We start from the raw sequence: 21,897 nt of genomic DNA, 5'->3' as shown, positions 1-21,897 counted from the left end.
ATTGAAGGGACAAAGAAAGAAAGAAAAAGATGAAAGATTTGCCAGATGTGAGAGTAATAGCCAAAATCTCTCACAGGAGGCTGAGTTGTGCCTATAAATGCTCTTAAAAAATGCTTCATTTAAATAAGCATAGCAGGGATTTTTTTGTGTTTCCTGACTCTGGAGGAGGTAAAATATTTTAGTCATGTGAATAGGCCCACCCTTTTTGTAAAAAACATTTCTACTTTTTCTCAAGAATACTTAAATTTAGACTCTAGAGACAAAGTTATGTATTTAATATGAAAGAGTTCCTACCACATACTAGTGATGGAGATAGATAACTTTTATTTTTTAAGCAATTGGGGTTAAGAAACTTGTTCAAGGTTACACGGCCAGTTATTTCTGGGTGTGGTGCTAAGTATCTGAGCCTGGATTTGATCCCCAGGTCATCGTGACACTGAGGCCAGTGCTCTTACTCGCTGTGCTACCTGGCTGCCCCAATAGAGAGCTTCTAATGGTAGAAGGACCCTGATCTTCTTCTTCTTCAGACATATCATGGTATAGCTTTTGAGTGTTTTCTTTTGCCATTTTGAAAATTATAGAATCACCCTCCCCTCAAGCCTCTACCCATAGATAATGGACTTCATATTCCCATAATAAAAATTTATCCAGAAATGATAAAAAAAATACATATCGTCAGCTGGTACAATCAGCCCCACCAAACATGGCAATTTTAAAAAATTAAACTGATTACTGCATGGACTAATATTTTGAATTGACTAACCATGGGTGTGTGTGTGTGTGTGTGTGTGTGTGTGTGTGTATGGTTTGCATTAAAAATGTCTCAGTAGTTAGAACCACAGAGTTCTAACAACTTAGAGAAGCTTCAAGGTTTAAGAAATTTCAGTAAAAACACATTTTCTCATTTGAGTGCTAACATCAGTTAAGAGACCAAGTAGGGACTGCTGCTTTTAAATATCAGAGGGTACAAATTTTTCTATTAAGTAAATTTTGGAACTACATATCCTAGAGGGGTAATTTCTGCAAACTATGTTACTGAATGATTCTCTATCCTGCAATGACTTTTTTTCCAACTCTTTTCAACATTTTAACGAAACAAAATGTAACAAACAAATGAACAACAACAAAAACCTTATATTTACCTGGTCTAGGCTTTTGGCTTATACTTGCTTAGATTTCAGTTTGGGTCCCAGGCTTTTCCCCACAAGAATCTCTGTCTCCACACCCTGTTGTATTGCATAATCACTGGCATGTGCTGACTCTCACCTAGGAAGTATTACACGATAATAAATAGTCTTTTGCTGAAAATAGGAAAGACATTTGCCCTACTCATTTGTCTTACCTCTAAAATGAGATTTCAAGGTACATGGAACTATGGTGACATATGGTGAGAAGGTACTCTGAGAAACTGGCTTTGCTGGAAGAAATCTTTGCTATTGTGGGGGAAGAAAACTACTTCTTCAAACAATGATTGCTGAGCAATTTTTGAAAACATACATGTCTCCTGGCTTTTCCATGAACAAGACAATCCATCTCTCAGCTCCAGGAATTTTCTCTGGCTCTTCCTCATGTCTAGAACATTCTTCCCCCTCCACTCTGATTTCTGACTTCCCTGGCTTCCTTTAAGACTCAACTCAAATCCTGTCTTCTACAGGAAGCATTTCTCAACTCCACTTAATTCACCTTTTTTTCCCTTGGTTAATTATTTCCTATATACACAGTATGTCGATTGCTTAGCATATATTTATTTGAATATTGTCTCCCCCATAAGATTGCAAGCTCTTTGAGGGTGGTGTACATCTTTTGATTACTTTTTCATCTTTAGTGTTTAGCACAGTGCTAGGCACATAGTAAGGGCTTGATAAATTTTTATTGATTTATTTATTGATGTGACATTCCCAACCACAGATAACTCCAAGAACCACATCATTTCATCAGCTTGGTAGATGTTTTCCTAGAGCTTTCAGTTCCACTGGAAGTTGCTTGCAAATTTTTATGCCAATGATAATAATGAAATACTAGCATGATATGACAAAAAAATGAGTAGCATGATTTCAGAAAAAACAAAACAGAATGAAAAAACTGGATAGACTTATATGAACTGTTGAAAAGCGAAGTGAACAGAATCCGTAGAACATTGAACATAGTAAAGGCAGTATTGTATGATGACCAACTGTGAATGACTTACCTATTCACAATGTTATGTCAGCAGTACAATGATCCAACAACAGTTCCAAAGGACCCATGATGAAAATCGCTAACAACCCCCAGAGGAAGAACTGATCAAGTCTGAATACAGATCAAAGCTTACTCTTTTTCACTTTCTTTTTTTATTTTTATTTTTTTGTTGTTTTCTTTCATGACATGATTAAGGATGTACGTTTTGCATGACTACACATGTATAAGCATATAAGTTCAATAGCTATTAAAGCTCTCTCCCTTATTTGTAAAGGTTTTTGCCTTCTTTTTGTTTCCTTTTCTGCATTAAAAGAGATGCTTCAATAACAATCTCTTATCTATTCATCCCTCTCTTCCTCCTCTTCCTTCCTTTTTCTTTCTTCCTTCGTTGCTTTCCTCCTTCCCTTCTTCTTATCATTCTTCACTCTCTGTCTTCATAACTCTCTCTTTCTATTGCTGTCTTCATGTCTCGGTGTCTCTCTTCTTTTTCACCATCTCAGTCTTGAAAGAAAGAGAAGGAAAGAAGGAAGGAAGTGTAGCAGCAAGCACCCCAAGAGTCCTCAGGGTGGCTGCCCATACAGTTTCTTGGATCTGCTTTGTTAAAGGAAAGCAACTCAAAATGGGTTAACAAGCTTACTTTAATCAGTCAAACATATATCGTTTAACTCGTTCAGGGGAAAATGGTCAGCACCCCGAACTTCAAAGTACACAGGCAGAATTATCAAGACAGAAACAGATCAAGTAGACAGCTTTCCAAACTGTCCAACCATTACATCCATACCAAATCAACATCTGGGTTTCAACATCTGGGTTTTTCAAAGCCGGGGGGCTCTGGACAATGGCTTCCCACAATCCAGATCAAATCACAGAACACTTCTCAAAGTGAGCCCCAAAACAAAGCTACATACGAGGGCTTATATAGCCTTCTCCTGGCTCAGAGAATGTAACAACCTTATTGACTCACTGGCCAATCAAGAAGTATCTACTGAAAAACAAACCTCCCACCCCAGGCTCCAGGTGTACTTTATCCTAGGGGCAGGGAAGATCTTTAAATTTACATTCCCATTACAGGAAGGAAGGAAGGAAGGAAGGAAGGAAGGAAGGAAGGAAGGAAGGAAGGAAGGAAGGAAGGAACATTCCCTACTTTTGAGGTTATGGAGAAAGTTGTATCTCTACCACAGATAGTGTTAGAGTAACAAAAAGCTATTGCTAGTACAGTGTTATGCTCTGACCTATCACACATGAGTTGCAAGAGGGCATAGTCATGGTTGCAACCTTCAAATTCATGACTGAATGCATTTTGTGATTTTTTTGGATGCCTGGGCCAAGAAAGAATCCTAGATTCAGCACAGAACAGAATTTCTTGGCTAAACATAGCAGTAAATGTTTTTAATAAGAAGCATAAAATTTGTATCTCACGCTACTTTATCAGATGATTTGTCTTATGTGAAGAAAGTGACCTGATAGGGAAAAAGCAGGCTTATTACCAGTCCTCCCAAGATCTATCTAGTCCTGGAGAGAATTAACATTCAAATAGCTGGATTGGTTACTTTCACAGCCAATGTCATCTTAATGGTGATATGATATTCTGACTAAGATAACTCACATTTTCTTCAATCTAGACTTCGTATGACATGGAAAGCCTCCAGCAGTTTTCTGATGCAACCATTCCTTCTGCCTGTCCTTTGCTATTATATGTCATTTGATTGTGGTACCTAATATAAGCTTAACTTTCTAGGTCACATTATTCTTAGAGCTTTAAGTAAAGATTCACTTTTCAACCACATGCTACTCCCACTTTGATGGCAGCATTCATAACCTGAATTCTGGTACAGTATTTGAAGTATTCTATTTCTTCTCAATGTATGGCTGGTTGTCCTACTAATCACAATGTGATAAAAAATAATAATGCAGTTTAATCATTCACCCATATTTACCTTTCTATATGAACAATACCTTTTTTTAAAGCAATTGGGGTTAAGTAACTTGCTCAAGGTTACATGGCCAGTTATTTCTGGGTGTGGTGCTAAGTATCTGAGCCCAGATTCGATCCCAGGTCATCCCAACTCTGGGGCCAGTGCTGTTACTCATATGCACTGTGCCACCCGGCTGCCCCATGAGCAATACTTTCTATCCTTATTTTGAGTTTTCACTATTTACTCTGTTTACTGCATTTCTACAATTACTCTCTGAAAGGGTAAAAGGCTCACCAGGCTGATGTTTAAAATACAGTATTAAGAGTTAAAGACACAGGGCGGCTAGGTAGCACAGTGAGTGGAGTGCTGACCCTAGAGTCAGGGGAACCTGACTGGCCTCAGACACTTCACACACAAACAAAAAACCTAGCCTTGTGACCTTGGGCAAGTTATTTAAGCCCAATTGCCCTCCAAAAATCAAAATAAAGAGTTAAAGAAAGGAGGCAGGCTGGGAAGCTGGCAGTGTGGTGTTGTGAGAGAGGCAGGCTAGGAAGCAGATGGCGCAGTGTGCTGAGAGAGGCAGGCCAGGACATTGCAGCACCCAGAACCTGATCAATGAAGGGGGCAAGTCGTCACACCAACCACAAGGGTCATTACAAGGTCTATCACTGAAGGGCTGGGACTGGATGGAGCAAGATAAGAATCAAATGCAGGGACCTTGGCAGGGGCAGCTAATACTCCTGGGACTACCACTCCATAGCCTAGAAATTTAGAAAGTCCCTATCAGGACCACCAAGGACCAGGATGGCAGACTAAACCCCAACTGCTTCAACCCCTCCCACACCCTGAAAACATAGTAATTATTGTCCCAGGGCAAAACCCTAAAGAGTAAAGGCTTGGAAACCCTAGAGGAAGGGTGTGGCTAGGGCCCTGTCTCAAAATGGGTAGAAATCAGACTGCAAAGACAAAGACCCTGGAGTCCTATCCTCAGAGGGAGGAACCAAATTCAGAGGGAGACAATGTTGATTCCACACCCACAGCTGAAGCATCTACAATTAATGGGTCCCAAACACACAAAGCTTTCCTAGATGAGCTCAAAAGGAACTTTGAAAACCCAAATGAGAGAGATAGAAGACAAAATGAATAATTCTTTAAAAATCAAAATTGCAAAATTACAAAAACATTATAGTGAAGAAAACAGCTCCTTATAAAGAAAAAAAATGTGTGATATGGAAAAGGAGCTCCAAAAACTGAGGAAAATAATTTGCTAAAAACTAGAATCAACCAAATTGAAGCAAATAAAAAATTTCTATGAGAAACCAAGCATTAGTCAAACAAAACAAATGAAAAATTAGAAAAAGAGGTAAAATATCTCAATGAAAAAATAACTGACCTGGAAAACAGATACAGGGGTGATAATCTGAGAATCATAAGTCTACCAGAAAATCATGATGAAAAAATGAGCCTGGACAGAATCCTCCAAGAGCTCATGAAGGAAAACTGCCCTGAGATACTAGAACCTGAGGGTAAAATAGAAATTGAGAGAATCCACCGGACACTTGCTGAAAGAGATCCCAAACTGAAAAGTCCTTGAAATATTTTGGCCAAACTCCATGACTGCCAGGTAAAAGAGAAAATACTTCAAGTGGCCAGAAAGAAAAAAAAAATCAGATATCAAGGAACCACAGTGAGGATTGCACAGGATTTGGCAGCATCTACACTGAAAGATCAGAGGAAGGGGAATACAATTTTTTGCAAGGCAAAAGAGCTTGGGTTAAAACCAAGCATCACATACCAAGCAAGACTTAACATCTTCTTCCAGGCAAGGAGATGGTCATTCAACGATGTAACAGATTTCCAGACATTCCTGAGGAAAATGCCAGAGCTCAGTGGAAAATTTCACCTCCAATTGTGAGATGCAAGAGAAATATAGAAATGTAAAAAAGGAAAACACACACACACCCTGTTATTTAATAAGAGCAAACTGTTCACAGATAAGTAGAGGGTATGAGTATAAATTACACAAAATGATAATAAAAAATTCTTATTAAGGGCTACAAAGGCACTGCAATCGAAGAAGGGGAATGAATAAAGTGGAAAAGGGTAAATTATGCCACACAAATAGGCCAAAAAATATAGCAGAGGAAAAGAAGGGAGGGAGATGAGTATTATATGAGCTTTTCCCTCATTAGTTCAGGTGCAAGGAGGGAATAACACAACTAGTTAGGCATGGGAATCTATGGAGTAGAGATGTAAAATGTATCATAATACAGGAAAGAGGGGAGGGAGAGGAACTTTGCATGAGTTTTGTCCCTGTCACTCTTGGTGCAAAGAAGAAATAACATACTTCATTAAGTATAAAAATATCCTACGGGCAATAGGAGAGGGAAAGGGCTATAAAGAGGGGAGGGATGAGAAGGGATGGAAGAAGTAAGGGAGAAGGGGAGGAAAAGGGAGGGCGGCTGATAAGTGAATACTGAGGGAGGTGGTGGTCAAAAGGAAAACTATTACAGAGCGAAGGGAGAAGGGGAGAAAAAATATAAGCATAAACAGGGGAGGGAATAGAATGGAGGGAAAGAAACAGATAATAATCATCACTGTGAATGTGAATGTAATAAACTCTCCCATAAAATGGAGGCAGATAGAAGAATAGATTAAAAACCATAATCCTACAATTTGCTGTTTGCAAGAAACACATCTGAAATAGAGGGATACACACAGGGTAAAGGGGAAAGTGTGGAGTAAAATATATCATGCCTCAGGTAAAGTAAAAAAAAAAAGCGGGGGTACCAATCCTCATCTCAGAAAAAGCAAAAGCAAATATTGATCTAATTAAAAGAGATAAGGGGCGGCTAGGTGGCGCAGTGAGTAAAGCACTGGCCCTAGACTCGGGAAGACCCAAGTTGGGTTCTGGCCTGAGACACTTAACACCCACACAAAAATACTAGCCGTGTAACCTTGGGCAAGTTACTTAACCCCAATTGCCCCCCAAAAGGCAAAAGAAAAAAGAAAAAAAAAGAGATAAGGAAACTATATCCTGTTAAAAGGCACCATAGAGAACGAAGCAATATCTTTACTTAACATATATACACCAAGTAGTATAGCATCCAAATTCCTAGAGGAACAGGTAAGGGAATTAGAAGAAGAAATGGATAGCAAAACTATAGTGGTGTGGGACCTTAATTTCCCCTCTTTGAACTTGATAAATCCAACCTCAAAATAAACAAGAAAGAAGTTAAGGAGGTGAATAGAATTTTAGAGAGGGTAGGTATGATAGATCTCTGTAGAAAACTCACTGGGGATAAAAAGGAATATACTTTCTTCTCAGTGGTACATGGCACATACACAAAAATTGACCATGTACTAGAATATGAAAAGCTCACAATTCAGGGCAGAAAGGCAGAATTTATAAGTGCATCCTTCTCAGATCATGATGCAATAAAAATCATATGCAATAAATTCCATGGAAAGACAGACTAAAAACTCATTGGAAACTAAAAAATTTAATCCTAAAGAATGAGTGGGTCAAACAAGAAATCATAGAAACAATCAGTAACTTCATCCAAGAGAATGACAACAATGGGACAACATAGCAAAATTTGTGTGATGCAGCAAAAGCAGTTCTTAAGGGAAGTTTTATATTACTTAGTGCATACATGAATAAATTAGAGAAAAGGGAGGTCAATGAATTGGGCATGAAATTGAAAAAGCTAGAAAAAGAAGAAATTGAAAATCCCCAATTAAATTCTAAATTAGAAATAATGAAAACCAAAGGAGAGATTAATAAAATTGAAATTAAGAAAACTATTGAATTAACAAAAAAAACTAAGAGCTGGTTTTATGAAAAAAAAATAATATTGATAGACCCTTACTCAATATGAGAAAAAAAAAGAAAGAATAAAACCAAATTATGAGTATCAAAAAAGAAATGGTGAATTTATCACCAATGCAGAGAAAATTAAAACAATAATTAGGAATTATTTTTCCCAGTTGTATGCACATAAATTTGACAATCTTAGTGAAATGAATGAATATTTACATAAATATAAGTTGCCCAGATTAGTCAAAGAGGAAGTAAATTACTTTAATAACCCCATTTCAGAAAAAGAAATTGAACAAGTCATCAGTGAACTCCCTAGGAAAAAAATCTCCAGGGCCAGATGGATTTACTAGGGTATTCTATCAAACATTTAACATTTGATTCCAATACTCTAGAAACTATTTGGGAAAATTAGTGAAGAAAGAGTCCTACCAAATTCTTTTTATGACATAAATATGATACTGATACCTAAATCATGAAGAGGTAAAACAGAGAAACAAAATTATAGACCAATTTCACCCATGAATATATATGCAAAAATTTTAAATAAAATATTAGCAAAAGAACTACAGCAATTTATCACAATAATAATACACTTTGATCAGGTAGGATTTATTCCAGTAATGAAAGAATGGTTTAACATTATGAAAACCATCAGTATAATTGATCATATCAAACAATAATGCTAACAAAATCCTTATGATTATCTCAATAGATGCAGAAACAGCTTTTGACAAAACAGGACATCCATTCCTATTAAAAACACTACACAGAATAGGAATAAGTGAAGCCTTACTTAAAATAATAGGTAGCATCTATTTAAAGCCATCAGCAAGTATTACTTGTAATGGGGATAAGCTAGAAGCATTTTCAATAAGATCAGGGGTGATATAAGGATGTCCACTATCACCACTCTTATCCAGTCTGGTACTAGAAATGTTATCAGTAGCAATCAGAGAAGAAAAAGAAATCAAAGGAATCAAATTAGTCAAAGAAGAAACCAAGCTATCACTCTTTGCAGATAATATGATGATATACTTAGAGAATCCTAGAGAATTCTTTCTTTCTTTCTTTCTTTCTTTCTTTCTTTCTTTCTTTCTTTCTTTCTTTCTTTCTTTCTTTCTTTCTTTCTTTCTTTCTTTCTTTCTTTCTTATATGAGAATTTATCTTTCGAGACTTATATGAACACAATTACAAAACACTTATCACACAAATAAAGTCATTTCTAACTAATTGAAAAGTCATCAATTGTTAATGACTGGGTCGAGCTAATATAATAAAAATTACAATTTTACCTAAGTTAAATTATATATTTATTGACATACCAATCAATTTACCAATAAACTACCTTATAGAGCTAGAAAAAATACTAACAAAATTCATTTGGAAGAATAAAAGGTCCAGAATATCAAGGGAATTAATGAAAAGAAATGCTAGGGAAGGTGGACTAGCTATACCAGATTTTAATCTGTGCTATAAAGCAGCAGTCCTTAAAACTACTTGGTACTGGCTGAGGAATAGAACAGTGGATCAATGTAATAGATTGCATACATGAGACTTAACAGTCATTGACTATAGTAATCTACTGTTTGATAAACCCAAAGACTCCAGCTTTTGGGATAAGAACTCACTATTAAAAAAAACTGCTGGTAAAACTGGAATATAGTATGGCAGAAATTGGGCATAGACTATTATTTAACACCATATTCTAAAATCAAGTCTAAATGGATGCATGATCTAGGTATAAAGGCTGATACTGTAAGCAATCTGGGAAAGCAAGGAATAGTTTACCTGCCAGATTTGTGGAGAGGGGAAGACTTTATGACCAAACAAGAATTAGAGAGCATTGTAAAATGCAAAATGTATAATTTTGATTACATTAAATTGAAAAGCTTCTGTACAAACAAAGCCAATGTAACCAGGATTAGGAGGAAAGTGGAAAACTGGAAAAGAATTTTTACAACCTATGCACTGATAAAAGACGTATTTCTAAAATATACAGAGAATTGAGTCAAATATATAAGAATACAAGTCATTCCCTAAATGATAAATGGTCAAAGGATATGAACAGGCAGTTTACAGAGGAAGAAAATAAGATATTTATAAGCACATGAAAAACTGCTCTAAATCACTATTGATTAGGAGAATGAAAATCAAAACAACTCTGAGGTATCACATCTCACCAGTCAGATTGGCTAAGATGACAAAACAGGAAAAAAGACAAATGCTGGAAAGGATGTGAACAAATTCGAACACTAATGAATTGCTGGTGGAGTTGTGAACTGATCCAACCATTCTGGAGATCAATCTGGAATTATGACTTATGGGCTATAAATATTTCATACCCTCTGATCCAGCAAAAGCACTTCTAGGGTTGTATCCCAAAGATATCATAAAAGTAGGAAAAAGACCCATATATACAAAAATATTTATACCAGCTTTTTGTGGTGGCAAAGAATTGGAAATGAAGAGGGTGCCCGTGAATTGGGGAATGGCTGAACAAATTGTGGTATATGCATGTTATGGAATACTATTGTGCTATAAGAAACGAGGAGCAGATGGACTTCATATTTACCTAGAGAGGCTTGTATGCACTGATGCTCAGTGAGAAGGGTAGAACCAAGAGAAATTTGTACACAATTACAGACACAAAGTATGTGTGATGACCAACTTTGATAGACTGGACTCTTTTCAGCATTCCAGGGTTATAAGTCAACCCCAAAAGACTCATGATGGAGAGAGATGTCTACATCCAGAGAAAGAACAGAGTTTGAACCCAGATTGAAGCAATCTAACTACCTGCTCTTTTTCTTTTTCATGTTTGGTTTTGTTCCGTCTTTTCCGTTTTTCATTCCACCTGGTACAATTCTTTATAACCTGACTAATGCCTAATGTGAAAGTATTTGCTGATACTATACTTGATTGTATGCTGCCATGGGGGGGGAGAGGGATGGAAAATTTGAAACTCAAGGAATTGTGGAAATGAATCTTGTAAACTAAAAGTAAACAAATTAATAAAGACCAAAAAGTGAAAAAAAGTTAAAGGCAAATACAATTATTTGAGGGTAATTAAGTCACTCAGTGGATAGTGTGCCAGGCTTATTGTTAGGAATACTCATCTTTCTGTGTTCAAATCTGACCACAGACACTTATTAGCTGTCTGACTCTGGTTAAGTCTCTTCATCTTGTTTGCCTCTATTTCCTCACCTGTAAAATGAGATGAAGAAAAACAAACCACTAGAGTATCTTTGCCAAGAAAATCCCAAATGAGGTCATGAAAAGTCAGACACAACTGCAGATGACTGAACAAGAGCAAGAATTATTCATCCTGCATCCCTTGAAACCCAAGTGAAAAAAAGGAAAAAACAAACAATTTTGATAATAGTTTCACAAGTCTAGCTATACTTTTATAACTTCCAAACCAGGGCATAAAGGCTTGTTATGGCCACCTATCTTTCTTACTCATGTTGTAAGCTTTGTGGCCCCTGAGGTCTTTGTTACCTTCTTACTCTGTTTTGATCCATTTTCTGCAACTTATTTATATAAAAAACTAAAATCAACCCCACATCATACCTTTCGAAACTACTCTCAACAATGATAATTGTACATGACGCTAAAGATACATTTCTTAGTTTAATTTTTCATTCACATATGATGACTTTTTCCAGTACTTAGTGAACTGGCAGGAATGGAGTTCTCTGAAGGAAATGTGACAGCCATGGCATAATGTGGTTTAGGGCAAATGTGTCCAGCAATGACATCCCACTAAGTCCAGGACTTGAGATCTTTGAATTAATTCCAGGAATGACAGTGATGAAAATTTAATCTTCATATCATTGCCTAATTTGGAGGAGTAGATATAGCCTTGACAAGGCTGACATATGAGTGTAGAGTAGGGGCAGAGAATATAAACAGTCACCATAAAAGAACAAAGTCTTGAAGAATAGGTCAAGCCAGGTCAATCATAACATGCTTCTTATAATGTACTGTCCTAGATAGAAAGGGTACAAAAACCAAAATGAAACAATCTCTATCCTTACAAAGCTTAAATTAAAAAAAATATTTTGGTTTTTATATGATTTTCATTTCCTTCATATCCTTCCTTTCCCTTGTATCCCTCATAACAAAGAAACAAAATAAAAAGAAAGGGGAAAAGGCAATGCAGCAAAAGAAACCAATACATCAATCAAGTCCATGTATTCCTATATATTCCTCCACATTTGCAAAGAAGGCATAGTGATATATTTTCATAAATATTTTTGGGACCAAGCTTTGTCATAATTACCAAGCATTCAGTTTTGATTTTTATTGCTGTTCTTCCAATTGATGTTGTTGTAGTCATTCTGCATCTTGTCTTCCTCATTCTGCTTACTTTATCAGTTTATTCAAGTCTTCTCATGCTTCCTTGTATTCATCAATTCTCATGGTGCAGTGATAGTCCATTACATTCATACAGCACAATTTGTTTAACTATTTCCCATCTATTTGGACATTTACTTCTATTTGGTTTCCAATTCTTTTCTATTGAAAAAAGTACTGCTATACATATTTTGGTGTGTGTATTATTTCTTCCTAGTAATCTCTCATTTTTGATGTGTTGTAATCTATTCTTTTCCATATACAACTCTCCAATGCACTTTAGGTGACATTCATATTCAATTCTTGTGGTATTACATGACTAGTATCTATAAAATGTCATTGGAAAACTATTGATATAAAATAGTCTTTTGTTTCGATAAGAAACATGAGGTTAAAAGAATTATATAATTTCTCAAAAGTATTTCAGCCTTTTTTATTCCTTCTGTTCAACTTCGAGTTCAGTTTTAGTGTCTATCCTTCCAACTATATGCAGATCAGTGAAGTAGACTGTATAATGATATATCAGAAACCACTGATGCCATCATCCTAAAGATCTACAAATTGCCCATATTGCATAAAATCTGTCAGTTTTCATCCATTTGGTTTTATCTGCAAGGCAGATAGTCCAAAGTCTTCATTTGAACAATTATGTTTCTCATCCAGCAGAATTTTGAAATGTTTCTTTAGCTTGATGCCATTAGTATTTGATGCAGTTTGCAAACACAAATATCTACAGAATCTCATAATACATATATAAGCAATTCTTTCTTGCATTTGGACTAGGAAATACATTCTCTGTAGTAGTTACAACATTAATAATCACAAAGTCATAAAGCAATATCGTTTCTGTTATATCTTTCTAGAGATCCTGAATGACATGGGAGACAGTTTGATGAAGAAAGACTTTAAGCTAATGTTTTACTCTACCAAAATGCATGCCTTTATATCCTCAAAGTACTGTGATCAGACAGTAAGAAAGCATTTATTTAATGCCTACTATGTACAAGGCACTGTGTTAAACACTGGGTATACAAAGAAAGGCAAAAGATAGTACCTGCACTCAAGCAATTCACAGTTTAATAGGATCTTATGCATTCTTCGTTATGGTTCATTGTACTAATCTTTATTATAGCTAATTTTATGTTTGTAAAGATGTAATCTATTATAAAATTTCTCTTGTGGAAGCATGCTGGTTCCCTTCAAATACTTTAAGAGGATTTTCAATACATGCAGATAATGTTGCTATGATTTTTGTATAGATATGAGAGTAGATACATGTCAGCAGTTATTGATAGTCTCATAATTACCTTTTTGGTAGAAATAATAATGTCCAAAATTGCCCCTATCATTATTATTCTCTGCTCTTTTATATACCTTGAGATAATATTTCTATGTTGTCGAAGTTGATCCATCACCAGCATGGATTTCCCCCTTGGGTAGTTGGTCTAAATCAAGTGTTGTCACCATCTTTTTTTTCCTCGATGTCATTTTCATTTCTTCCAGAACCAAACTATCCAACAATAAATATTGATGAAGCACCTGGGAGGCATAGCACCATATTCAGGACCACATTACTACTGACTTAATGTGATGCTTTAAGCATCTTTAATGAAACCTTTTCATGTAAAAACACCTTAAAATACCTTTTATATGTCCTATTTCATGGTTGTCCTTCTGGTTTTATCAGAAGCCTCAAACAGATTTAGAGAAGGAAGAGGTTCCAGGTGACAAAAGGGTATGCCAGGGCAGAAACTTAGTGTTAGAGGAAAGAGTAGGCCCCAAGCTGATGAAAACAAGACCAAAGAACGATTTCTGGTTGCTTATGTCTATGCTCAGGGATTTTCTTACATATTGAAAATATTCAGGAAATAGTTTTCTTTGTCTTTTTTTTTTTAGAACAAAGAGACTTTCTATAACATTAATGAATTGCATGCTTATAGCATGACCAATTAATTGGAGGGAGATTCCCTTTGATATTCTCTCTTTAGAGAGAACCTAGAATGGTAATAATAACTCCTTTATATGGCACTCTCACCATTAAAAATGAAGTAAATAATGTACATAATTTTATCCTGATGCTATAGGTGATCATAGGATGACGTTGAGACTGACATTCTTTGATGTTCAGTTCTTTGACCATCATCACAAATAAGAAAGCCTAAATTCAAATTCAGGTCTTCTGTTTCCAAATCCCACAATCTCTCCAATGTTCCCATTATTACTAAGTTCCCCTTCCAATGGTTGTCTTTTACTAGACCAGTGTTTGAGGCTCTGTTTCAAAGGGAAAGCTTAAAAAAACATCCAAATGAATTTTAACTCATTACAGAGAGATATTTTTATATCCAAGTAAATTTAAGTGGCATGTTGAATATTTTTTAAATGATAAAGGAATGACTAGCTAATGAAAGTTCAGAATAATGAGAACAGCTGTGACTTTATTGAATATAGAGAAAATGTGTGTAATTATTTTTAAATAAACTTAAAATATTGCTTTTTTGAATTGCTTTTCTGAGACAGAATAAATGGTAGATCAAAATTTCATAGTTTAGTAAAAGTTTTGTTTGAAAAAAAGAGATAAGATTGGCATCTGTTCTATCAAAATTCTTTAGCAATATCGACAGGCATTCATGCCAGTTTGCACTATTTATTTGATATTTAAATTATCAGAATGGGTGGCTTTATAAAACAATACATCTTTCCAGAAATATTCCATTGTCTATCCTGTACATTCTTAATTACTTACATTATACATATGCACTTCTGTCTCTCTGCTGCCTAAAAATATGTCTTACTTGGGAACATTCCAAAGAGGAAAAAAACCAACTGTGAGAAATTTAAATATGGAAAAATCCTCAAATATACCAAAGGGAGATAGAGTTGTGCACACAGAGAATTTTCTGTCAATTGCATTGTTAAAACTAGTCTCAATTCAAATAATGCCTATTATGTAAAACTTCCCCCTTTGAGATTTCTTAGAATAACTACTGAATTTCTATAAAATAAAACCTGAAAGAATTGATTCCACTGACTTTTCCCCCTTGATCCCTATGTTTTACCTTAATGCACTTAACTTATGTTGCCTGTAAATCATTCAGGGTAAGGGGTCTATGAATGTAAACTTTCTTAAGTTTATCTCCCAAATAGCACATATTTTCTCATTGTTTATCAATGGGTAACCTTAGCTTCAGCAGTGTTAAATTGGGGCAGCTAGGTGGCATGGTGAATAGAGCACCATTTCTGGAGGCAGGAGGACCTTAGTTCAAATGTGTCCTCAGACCCTTAACACTTACTAGCTGTGTAACCTTGGGCAAGGCACTTAACCCCAATTGCCCAGCCTTCCCCCTTTTAAAAAAAGAAGGGTTAAATGATTTACCCATGATCATGCAATCAGTGGAAGTCAAAGGTCAAATTAAAACTCCACCCTCTATACCATGACAAATCTATGTCAGAAAATTAAAAAAAAAGATTTTAAAGAAATCTATATTTTTCAATGTAAATATTCTCTTGATGATTTTGCATGATTATAGATCTTAGAAAAATATACTCTCTGAAAAATCAAAGTTGCAGGTTGAACTAAGGTACAGTGAAGCAAAACATTGTAGGAATCAGTAGGCTGCAGTATATTTATAGTGATAACTTGTAATTAAGGAATATTGTTTTAGATATTATCAAATAAGGATATAATGAGTAATAAAGGCCATTTGGTTAACCTCAATGACATTCTAGGACCTGTGAAATGTAGAGACATCTAGCTAGAAGAAGGCATTTAAACACTGGGTAGATTTTCAATGGAGGATGTATGGAAGAACATTAGTAAGAATCTCACAAGATGACAATGCAGGGATTGGTTGTGGTTTGCACAGAAGGAGAGAATAACCACATTAATGAGATAAATTATCCTTTAAATAATGAAGATGAATATGTGAAAGCACTTTGAAAGGTGAAAACACTTCGAAAAAACAATATATATCATTACAATAATTGTTCCTTTTACCTCAGGAAAAAAAAATGTCTAAATGTAGTAATTACCTAACCACTGTCTCCTAATTATTTTTATAACTCAAATAATACAATGTTATTCCTATCATGCTTCTTTGTTTCAAAGATTCATTTCCCTACTACAAAAACTGACTCCCTTGTCTTCCTTTAAATCCCAAGTAAAATCCCATCTTCTAAAGAAAGTCTTTCCTAACATCTCTTAATTCTATACTTTCTTTTCATTATTTCCTATTCATCTTACATATAACTTGCTTAATATAGATTTATTTCCTCCCTCATACAATTTAAACTCCTTGAAGTCCCCAGGGGCAATCTTTGGTCTCTGTTTGTATTCCTAGTATTTAGCACTTTCCCTGGTTCATAATAATGATTTGTTGATTTTATAATTGAAAGAAAGGTTATACAAGTCATCTTTGGAGGCATCCTAAATTTGAAATTTGTAAAGTATCAATTCAGAAAATAGCAATTGCAGAGGATATCTTTTTTGATATAATTTTTAGGAATCGCTTCAGGAAAAAAGGGGGAAATACAAAAAGTTTAGGGAAATAATAGATTTTATTGCTGCTAGAAAATGCAACAATAATTATTGAGCCACATACCTGTTTCCCAATGTCTAAAAGTCATTTTCATTAAAAAAAATAAATTGCACCTAGACTGGGTAAATCATTTGAAAAAATGGAAGCTTTTGCAAATTATAATCAATAGTAGTACATACAACACAGCACAAGCAGTACAACCCAAACAGCATTGAACTCAGAGTTCAGAAGACCTGAGTTTGAATGTTACCTCTGACACTGGTTGATGATCTTGGTAGAGTCACAAACTCCCTTAAACCCAGTTTTCACATCAATAAAATTTTGATAATTGTATCTATCTCACAGGTCTGTTGCTAGATTTATATTAATATATTTATAACATTTTACAAAATAAGTTGTAGATAGATGTTACTATGATGATGATCAGAGCTTGATTCAAAGCTTTAGAAAATAAAATATCACTTTGCTCCTTATTTGTTTACTATAACAAGAATTCTTGATATGGTCAAATAAAATTTTTCACAAAGCAAAATAAGTCTCATTCATAGGAGAGAAAAAGTAAATTCCTTGGAATATTTGACAAAGGAAATTTTCTTAACACCTTTATGATTATTAATAATTAGAGCTGTAAAGCAGGAGAACCAAATCACCACTACCCACAGCAGCAGGATCAAATGTTGATGAAGAATGCCTATCATCCATAGTTTGATAGAAAATTGATACGAAAAATCATGTATGGATATATGGGACACAGTTAAATATGTATCCTGTTTATATAAGCCATACATTATGCAAACTAATAATGAATTTTTTCCAAAATTGAATGAGTGGAAGAGTTGACTAGTGCCATTGGAGCAGTATAATTCTTTTAAAACCATGCATTTCTCTAAAACAAAGATCTATTTCTTTAATGACAATATACTTCTATTTCTTTTTTATCTACAACTCCAAGTCACAGAATTTCATAACCTCTGACAAATTAAATTTTAATGTAACCAATTGATCAGCAAAGAGGCATGTGATGGATATGAATAGGCTGTTTGGATCACTAGCATCTATAGTTGCCACACAGTGCTTTTTTTCACAGTAGGTGCTAATTGAATGCTCTTTGGAAGGAAGAATGAATGAGTATAGTTATTAAGGATAGCATGAGAAAGATATGCTTAAAAAATCTGATCATGTTACAAGAGCTTGAGTTAACTGATGAACAGATGATATACTCTGTTTTGTTGAAGGAATTTGAAAATTCTATTTGCCATGCCAGAGAATCTTGAGTAGAAACCCTGCAGAAAAATTTTCAGAAGAGCAAAAGTCACAGAGCATGCCATGTTGTGGATGGATTATAATCAATATCTGGAGGGAATAAAATGTTAATGACATAACAGATCCATTGAAAACTTAAAATAATCTTGGAAATCTGGTTCACTCTGTTTCATAGGTGGTAGGATTTAGACTCAGAGAGTTAAGACCATTTCCTCAAGTTCACATTGCTAACTAAAGATAGAGGAAGGACAGAAAGGCTACTATGCATTTTTTTAGTGTAGAACTCGGTGTCATTGTTAGGGTCAATTTATTGTATTTAGATTATAGTGTTAGTGCTCTAATATTGGGAGGTCATAGGTTCAGTCTTTCATTGTATAGACGAATAAAGTCTGTGGTGATGAAGTGAGTTGTCCAAGGTTACAACTGGTATTAAATAGAATCATAACTCTTCAGATCTTTTGACTCCAAATCCCTCACTCTTTTCTTTGAACAATGATGGCACTTTAGATTTCCACTTAATATCTAGTTAATTGGTATAGAAGGCAATGATTTTCAAAATGTAGTGTATGGAAACTATATTCTACTTAACTGTTATAGTAAGAAGAAAGGGCCCATTATTTTTAAGAGCCAGTCATCTAATAGATAAAGTGTTGTGTGACAAATCATAGGAAAAACAATGAAGACCAAAGTCTTGTTCTGATTTATTAGGTGATCATAATATTCTCAAAGCACTCAGTATGCTGACCTCCCTAGGTATATACACCTTCATTTGTCAAATGACATTAAAAAATGAATTTCCTAGTAGAATATGTAAGGGGAATACTTAAGGGAAATAAATGGACAAATAAACTCACATATAAATGGAGAATTATGTGCATTCTAAGATGAGATTCTCTAAAATGCTGACTTGGCCAATATTTCTTTTTACATCAGTTTCCTGAATGCTTCTCACCATTATGTGGAATAAAATAAGTGTCTTCACCTCCTCCTATAGGTTACTGTAAATTCTCTTCTTCCTTATTTCACTTTCTCCTTCTCAATATAACCTAAGTCCATGCTTCCTTTTTTCAATGCCTACAATTTACGATGAATATGATATTCCTATTGTAAAATTCACAGAATGAAATATATGCAAATTTTAGTGGAAATCTTGAAAATTTATGCTTTGAAACAATCAATATACATAAATTCTTTACATCAATGCAAATCTGGTTAATTAATAAACACAAAATATATACCTTTTGGGAAGGTATAGGGAAGAATATGTTAAGGGAACATTCATAGAAGAGGCGGCAGCTAGTCGGGTCTTAAAGGGACTTAAGGAGAAAGAGTGAGGAAGGGTGATGGTGATAGTATCCAGTTTTACCTATGTAGCAATGTGAAAAAAGTACAAAGACAAGAAGCCAGAAAGATAATGGCAAGTGTAGAATAGTATAGTATGATAGAGACTGGCACATAGGTGAATTCTGAAAGTGTCATTGCAGGAATCTGGTTTTAAAGTGAGACCAACGTTGATGTCCCAAAGGAAAAGAAGTGACCTTCAGAATCAATTCCATTGGTAGAAGACAAAAGGACTCATCTTGCTGGGATGATACAATTGGAAGGGATCTTGGTGAGACCTATATTTTATAGGAACTGGATTATGTCTGAGTCGAATCACGCCAGAGACCAAGGTAAGAAAAGGGAGATTGTGCCATAATGTGTTTGAAGGGTAGACTGTTCAAATTTTTATTTTACTATGTATTTTAAGTAAATATCCCTTTGCAGAAGCCAATCAAAGTTAGGTGATTAAATGGAACTATTGCTTTAGTCTTTTACACTAGATAACATAGGGATAAATACAATTGGAGAGAGTTAGCTCATTGCTTTAGAAGAGATACCCCCTTGTTCTTCAGATTATACCTAGAACACTGATGGGGAGATATAGCTCTTGGTTCTGGGAGAGTAAACCAGAACATACTCAAGACAGCAATTTAACTTATATGTAGCATATATGAAGAAAAAATGAAATAAATTTATGTAGGTAGCTCAGAGCAGAGTGATTTGATTGATAGGATTTGGTAGTGATACAGGAAAATTTCTGAACACATGAAAAATATATTAGAGGTATATTATAAAGAACACTTGGGTAAAATGTGTAATATATATGTGTATATGCATATGTATACATACAAATGTATACATATATGAAAAAGGAAGAATGAAGGCAGAAACAAAGATTTTACAGAAATAAAAGGAATTAAATGAATATATGCTCAGATAGAAGTAAAAAGAAGAAACTAGATTGAGAGATTTTATAGGGAATATAAGAGCACAACTTACAAATATTTTAAATATGTAGGATGAAGTGGAAAGAATAAGAAAATAATTTTAAGTTTATGAGCCTGTAGAAGTGGAAGTAATCAGAATGACCCAACAAGAATTTATAAAGCACTAAATTAGTAATGATTCCTATCCTAAATGAACTTACTTCTTAATAATACAATAAAGACTCTACCCTTGTCTAGAGATCAAACTCTTTCATTACATTTTACATGTCTTCCCATAAATCTTCTGCAAAGGGTCCAACCACTATGCTTGATGGAATGGGGAGGTTTCTTCTAGATCTTTTAACGTGATATAGATACAATGGAACAGGTGGCCATCCATCGGTTCCACTTCACTCTTTCTACATGATCGGCCAGCCTCTGTGGAGATGAGTCATTATCCATATCCTCATCACCTACCATAGTGAAGAGCAATGCCTACCATACAGTTTCATTGCCTTTTGCAAGACTCTAAATTTGACTTAGTCAGAGGCTATGATTTTCTCTCTGCTAGCTATCTTTAGCTTCCCAGAAATCATCAAACTGTAAAACCATTTAAATATGAGGATTTATTTTTTTAATATGTAAAGATTATAAGACAGACTCATAGCTGAGATTGTATATCAAAGGAATTGTTATAGCTTACATTTTTCAGTGAGGGTTATTTCTTCTGTCCCCCTCCCTCACACAAATCCTTCTACCAAAAAGTTTTAGTCATAGTCACTGCTTAACTCATAGGTGCCAGCTAGTCAAGCTCTTATCTTGTAATTGACTATGCCAGGTCTTGGGACTGCTCCAATGTCAGTTGAAGTTCTCCTATTTATATTCTAGCCCTAGCTTTGATTTGCAGGACCATGTCTCTGCACTTTGTCCTGTGGTACCATAGCACCACACATGGTGTACTGTGGGATTGTTTACACTTATGCAGCTCCTGCAATTGTCCTAGAACTTCTTAGTTAACAATTCATATAGATTTATTTTGCAGGAATGCGCATTTTTGTTACAATGAGTTTGTCTTTCTTCTTTCTCTTTTTCCCCAATGGGGTAGGAAAGAAATTAAATTTCTATTATTTAAAAAATTACATTAGAGTCTGGGTTTGGGGTGCTACAGATGAGTAATGTTGCATGCACGTGACTTCTGATATCACAATATTTTTATTTTTACTTAATTTTTTCAAGAGGGGGAAGGTAGGGCAATTGGGGTTAAGTGACTTGCCCAAGATCAAATGGTTAGTTTTTTGTGTTAAGTGTCTGAGGCTGGATTTGAACTCAGGTCCTTCTGACTCCTGGGCTGTTGCTGTATTCACTGTGCCACCTACCTGCCCCCTTTACTTATTTTTTTAAAACTTTGTTCAAGAATAGGGGCAATCTGTAAATGTTTGAAGTGTAAAAAAGCAAAAGAACTCATCCATAAATTTTAGAAAGAAGAACAGACCTATCCCCCCAATCCCTCCTCCAAAATAAGTGTTCAGTCAATAGCAGATATGCTCCCCTCCAGTTTGCACTCTCATTCCTAGAAA

The sequence above is a fragment of the Petaurus breviceps genome, unplaced genomic scaffold, assembly GCF_028583685.1.
Source record: "Petaurus breviceps papuanus isolate PSGF00001 unplaced genomic scaffold, PetGlider_PUasm1.0 38, whole genome shotgun sequence".
NCBI classification, from domain to species: Eukaryota; Metazoa; Chordata; class Mammalia; order Diprotodontia; family Petauridae; genus Petaurus; species Petaurus breviceps.
This window is presented reverse-complemented; position numbering follows the sequence as displayed.